We start from the raw sequence: 6480 nt of genomic DNA, 5'->3' as shown, positions 1-6480 counted from the left end.
TGCTTCATTCTGGAGCAGGACTGAACATAAACAGTGTTGAGGTTGGCGAACGGGCTGAGGAAAATTAGCACAGAAAGGATGCAGAGGAGTCGGCGATGACGAAGATGCCGTTGCCTGGGAGATAGCCACGATGATGTGGAGACAACTGACAGCATTGCAAGAGATGCTGCCCAATGCGCATGGTCTCAAATTACAAGCCAAACACGTAGACCATGTGATCGGCATTGTCGTAACTAAATGTGGTAAATTTTTATAAAAGTTTAAATGTGACATTTTTAAAAGACATATGCGTTACAAAAATTGTAAACGCAGGAAATTTGAATCGAATCAATCGATTTGATCGTATCAAAGCAATCCGCTCTACCAGAGCGAGTACATTGAATGTGTTATCATAAACAGAGACCGGGAACGATATGCACGATAAAGTTTTGCTCGGCAGCAATTTGAATAGCCAAGCGAATGCTTCCCGTGTAGCATAATTCAGGGGGAATCGAGTTCGCCGGGTCTGCCAGTCAACCTGTCGTCCGTGGATTCAAACGGGGGAGATAGACGGAGACACACATGATAGCACATTTTAATAAACTTTGGCGCGTCAATAGCCTGCCATTTCCAATGGGACCCCTTACCACCAATAAACAGAGAATCCGTTCTGCGCCCGATGTCATCCTAATAGATCGAGAGTGAGTGCGAGATGTGGATGCTCTCGCGTGATGTTGGATTGGATTCAGCCGACCTAATCTGGAAGCACTGCCGGTGATAAGGGCGATCCAAACATTCGTTCGTGTACCTCGCTTGGGTTTGGACGCGTTTCCGAACGTGTACGTGGTTCTCCTTCGTGGAATCGGTCCTTGCCAGCGCAGACACAGCATCCGACCAGGATATTCCCAGCGCTAGAACGCGCTAGTCGGGCGTCATTCGCGTTCCAATCGTCAGTCGAGTTGCACGTGTTTTCCGCCGCTTGGTGCTTTGTGGTACGTCTACCTTTGCTTTGCTGTGGCGCGATTGATACCTGAAGTGTGGTGCCGACATCGGACGACGCGTTTGCAGCAATCAGAGCAGGCCTTGTTTAGGCTAGCAGGCAGAGTGTGGGAGTGATTTGCTGAAGTGCGCCTACTTGGATGGCAACATTTTAAGGTGTTGTTGATTTACACGTTGTTTAAGATTCGCGTCAATTAAATCGTATCGCTCTGATAAGGAGAGTAAGGTTCAACCGTTGATCGTCGGAATTTATAAAGGGGTTGTGTTTGTGTGAACCGCTGGTTTATTGACAGTTTATTGCAATTTGAGTGATTATTTTGAAAAGCCTACTTTATGAGAGCGTGAGTGATACTGGATTTGTCCGATAACTAGTTGTCTGCTGATAACGGCGAAGAAACTGTCCGCAACACCTGAGTGATAATCAATAATAATGGAATAATTTCATGAGTGATTTTCGGCCTATATGGTGAATAATTTAGTGATTACGTTTCGTCGCCCGAGGCGGACTGAGCGGGAATCCCGAAAAGTAAGTTCAACAGCTACAGTTGTTCTCCTTAATGAGCAGTGCTAAATTCCACTCGTTTGTCAACCGGTTCTTTTTGCAATGTTTCTACAGCGAGTGTCTACTATCGGCAGTTCGTCTTGCATGCTTGTCGTATCATCATCGTAGACAAATGCGATGGCTTGACGCTTCGTGACGACACAGTAGGTTTGCGGGTTTGTGGCTTTTGTTTTTAATAGTGCACTTGACGGGAATGAGGGGTGTTATGGATTGCTGTGCTATTTGAATTCAGACTGGGGAAATGATGAGGATTTCAATTTTTAGTCAGTGTTTTTTTTTCAGAGAGTCTCATAATTTTTCAGAACACATAAAAATAAGAAATTGTAACATTATTGAAAAAACAACTTTGACTTTGAACGAGCCTTAATCAAACAAATCATTCGGTCTGTTGGCGTTTGGTCAGATGGCCTGACACTATACAAACATCTATTAAGATATCTCTTCAGGTAGAGCTAAACCACACTTTTTTCTTCAGTCCTATTTGATTCCCGGCATATTCTCAAATCTGGCAACCTTTCTCGAAAGATTGTTAATTGCATAGATTATAATCATGGTCTGATGGAGAAAAAAAATCACCTGAGCTTTAATCAGTTAGAAGAATTATCTTGTTTATCGCAACGCTGCTGAAGGCTCGGCTATTGTGGTGCTTGTGCTATATATGTAGTCTACTCTACCATTGGCGTATTTAGGATTTTTTCCTAGGGGGTGCCTAGGGGGTGCCAATTTCAATAGCTTCCAGGTTGTTTTGCTTTTTTTGTAAAAAGAAATACCGATCCACCCTAGGATCCACCCTCAATTTCTCAGTATAATGATATACTGCGTCGCGGGAAAAATTAGTCCGCAAATTTAAACACGCTATATTTTGAAGAAAACTTTTTTGAATAATCCCAACCGTTGTACTGACTTGACACTTTCCCCATAATTTGAGGCTTAAAAATTTGATAACTTGATTGTGTATAATACATGGGATTTGTATTATGAGTTTGAACTCAACAATCATCGCGAAAACCCCTTTGTTTTGTGGATTGAAAACAATCAGGTCCGTAAGAATACATTTTCAGAGTAATAATTGAAAGTTTCAATCTTGGAAACTACAAAATATTCTCAAATTTGCGTGTAACTTGTATTCATCGTGACATCCTTTTTGCTTTATTGCATGATAACAACTCTAATTAAAATAGTTTTTAAGAACAATTGTAAAAGTTATAAATAATACATAAAATTGTAATATCAGGATACATATTTAAATTTTTGGTTTGACCACAAAATAAATGGCGACCTAGATGGCGACAGTGTTATTGTTTCATTTGTTCAACCTTGTGGGCATGAAAATACTTCTATAGGGGAATTGTTACTATGATTCTTAAAACTACAAAATTTGGACTCGATTATCATGAGTTCCATTCTGAAGCTTCACGAACATATTATCAATCCAGTTAAAACCCGGAATTTGGTGCGAGCGAACTTCAAATTTTCTCTTCGGGATTCTGACTCACGTAAAACCTACATTGTAGTAACCAGTCAAAATTTCAGCTTCGTAAATTTCAGATAATCGAGTCTGGTTTGTACGTATAATACAAGAAATTTGTGATTCGACAAAACGATCTTTCGGTAATTCTTCAGGGAATATTCCCGGAAATTTATTTGGAAATTATTTTGCAATTTATTTCAATCATGACTTTTTTTTGTAAATCTCTTATCAATTCATTTGGGTTTGGCAATTTTCTTCGGTAATATGTTAAAGAATTTATTTTAGGAGGTGAACCAGCCTGTGGCTGAAAGCCTCACTAATAAAGAAATAATAATAATAAAATTTATTTTCTAATCTTTTTTGGAATTTCATACTAAACACCTTTCACGCATCCTTTGAAAATTTTATCGGCAATTATCTAGGAAATTTCTTCGCCAATTCCATTCGGAGTTTATTTGGCTTTTTATTTCATTGGAAAATCTTTTGAAATGTTTTTTTCGGGACTTCCTTCGCCACTACTAAAAGTCTTTCATACATTGATTATTTAATATCAGTAATTCTATTGATAGGGTCTGGGACCATTTGGGCAGGAGCACCTATTTTGGGCACTTGCTGCTATAACTAAGTCAATTTCAAACCGATTGACTTGAATTATTGCACATGGCTAGATACTGTGCGTATCTGATCGTGTCTCAAAAATCAAGTCAGTCGGTTAAAAATTGACTGAGTTATAGTAGCAAGTGCCCAAAATAGGTCCCCCTGCCCAAATGGTCCCAGACCCTTTTATAAAATTTTCAAATTACTATTCAGGCAATTTCTTTGGGAATTTTTTAGTGTAGCCTTTGATATTTCATTCGACAATGACTGGGAACTCCCTCGCATTTTTTTTTTGGCAATGTCTTCGGCAAGTCATTCTACTTTTTTTGTTTTTTTTTTTTAATATTTTGGACTTTCATTATTTTTGCCAATTCTTTCGAAAACGCCTTCGGAAAATCTTTTATTAATCGCTTCTATAATTTTAATGAAAATTCTTTATACAATTTTGCTCAGTAATTATGTAAGGAATTCCTGCAGCAGATGATTTCGGAATACCGTCGGTAATTCCGAGTTACTTGCATTTATTTAATTACAAATTTATTTGTTTCATTTTTTTGTGAATGCTAGTGGAAATTTTTATAGAATATTTTGGTAATTTATTTTGAGATTAGATTTGGCCATTTCCTTTAAAAAGCTTTAATATTTTCTTCAGAAATTCCTCTGGTAATTTGTATAAGAATTCTTTTGGCAACTACTTTGAAAGTTCGAAGGTAATTTTGAATGAAATTTTTCCGGTAATTTCTATGGGACTTTGTCATTGAGTTTTTCGTGAATTTTATAGGATTTTCTTTGAGCAAGCTTTCACTAGAGATTTGTCTAGTAATACATCTCAGGATTTCTCTGAAAATTCCAACTATTTCCGAAATTCGTTAAGGGACTCCTCTTGAGATTTCTATTGAGATTCCTTCAGCTGGAATTCCTTGAAGAAAGCCAAGAGAAGCTCCATGAGTAATACAATGATTATTTTTAGAGTAAAACTCTAGAGCAATTCCTGGATGAGTCTTTAGAAAAATCCCTGGAAGAATCAAAGGCATTTCTGGAAGTATCCAAAAAAAACTAGGATTTCCAGGAGGAAACACCGAAGGAACTTCTGCAAGGCTCCTAGGAAGAATCCCAGCAAGTTTTTGAAAGAATTTCTGGAGAAATTCTTAGAAGAATCCCTAGAAGGATTTCTCGAGGTATCATAGTAAGAATTTCTGGAGGAGTCCTAGGAGGAATTGCTGGAAATACCGCAGCAGGAATAGCTTGTAAAATCCAGCTGAAAATCCTGGAGGAAGGCCAAGAGGAGTTTCTGGAGAAATCGCATGAGAAATTTATTAGAGAATCATTGGATAAAAATTCCTGGAGGAATCACCGGAGAGCTTCTGAAGAAATTTCACGAAAATCAAAGAGGTATTCTTAAAAGGATTATGGGATGTATCAAAGAAGAAATCTCAGCTGAAATCCTAGGAGGAATTGCTGCAGAAAACTATACAGGAATGTCTAGAGAAACCCATCAGGAATGCCAGGGGGTATCCAAAGAAAAATCTTTGGAATACCCAGAGAAATCTCTGCAAGAACCGGTAGAGGTATTCTGGAAGAATCTATAGAGAAGGCCCTGAAGAAATCGCAGGAGGAATTTCTGAAGAATTATCAGGAAGATATTCCAGAAGAATTCCAGTCATAATGCTAATATAACTTCGTATAGGCATCACTAGAAGAATTTCTGGAGGAATTGCTGGAAGAACCACAGGAGGAGTTGTTTGAGGTATTCTTGGAGGAAGGCCAAAAGGAGTTTCTGCAGGAGTTTCATGAAGAATTTCTGAAGGAATCTTTGGATAAAATCCTGGAGGAATTTCTGGATGAGTCTTTGGACAAATTCCTGGTGGGACAACCAAAGGAATTTCTGTAAGAATTTCAGAAACATTGCCCGGAAAGATCTCAGCAAAAAAATGCAGGAGAAAGCTCTAGAAGAATCCGTAGCACAATTTCTGAAGTATCACAGTTAGAATTTCTGGAGGAAGAATAGCTGGAAGAACCGCAGGAATTGCTTGAGGAATCCCAGCTGGAATATCTGGAGGAATTCCTAGAATTCCGGGAGGTATCATAGAAGTAATTTATGCAGAAATCCTAGAATCAGTCCTAATGGGAAATGCTTGAAGAATTTCAGCTGGAATTCATGGAGGAAGGTCAATAGAAGTTCTTGGGGAAATCCCCTGTGGAATTTCTGGAAGAACCTTAGGAGGAAGTTTTGGATAAGTCCTTGAAGAAATCTCTGTAAGAATGGCCAAAGGGATTTTTAGAAACACCCCAGGGAGATTTTCCGGAAGAATTTCTGGCAGAACTTCCCTAGTAGATTTCCGGCAGAACTTCCCTAGTAGAAATTCTGAAGGTACCCCATAGAGATTTTTTGAAGGAATTCAATGAGAAATATCTGGAAGAATCTCTGAAGGAATTCCTGTATGAATCACCGGAGGAACTTCTGAAAAGAAGATTGTCTTGAATAATCCCACTAGGAATTCCTGATTGAATCCCAATAGATTTTTTTAGGAATCCCAAGAAGAGTTCCCGGAAGTATCATAGTAAAAATTTCCAAAGAAATCCTAGGAGAAATTGCTGAATCAATCTCTGCAGAAATTTCTAGTATGTACAACCCCATCCGGACTGCCTGGAGACGCCTAAGAGAAGTTTATTGAAATATCGAGAGGAATGCATAAAGGAAGCCTAGAGAGAGGTATTTCTGTAGGAATGCAGGGAGAAGTCTGTTGATTGTTCTTACTAATATCCAAAACGCCAAAACGTACAACAGGTATATAAGTAATTCCGGATGTGCTTAAGTTTTGTTCAAATGTGCCAATTATAAATTTTGGAATTATTGTGTAAAGTTTTAAAT

The 6480-nt window shown here is 38.4% G+C and overlaps 1 protein-coding gene across 1 annotated transcript in view; it reads left to right on the top strand.

The window, feature by feature from the left end:
• Positions 1 to 641: 641 nt before the first annotated feature.
• The window catches only part of LOC109406058 (heme transporter FLVCR2), a 236224-nt gene continuing 230385 nt past the window's right edge, over positions 642 to 6480 (top strand). The window contains exon 1 of the mRNA XM_029870156.2: positions 642 to 1504. The gene's annotated coding sequence lies outside the window, so the exon portion shown is untranslated. The remainder of the gene's footprint in view (positions 1505 to 6480) is intronic.

Source organism: Aedes albopictus, chromosome 2 (assembly GCF_035046485.1).
Source record: "Aedes albopictus strain Foshan chromosome 2, AalbF5, whole genome shotgun sequence".
Lineage (NCBI taxonomy): Eukaryota > Metazoa > Arthropoda > Insecta > Diptera > Culicidae > Aedes > Aedes albopictus.
Note: the sequence above shows the minus strand (reverse complement) of the source record. Positions and strands in the feature narration are given on the sequence as shown.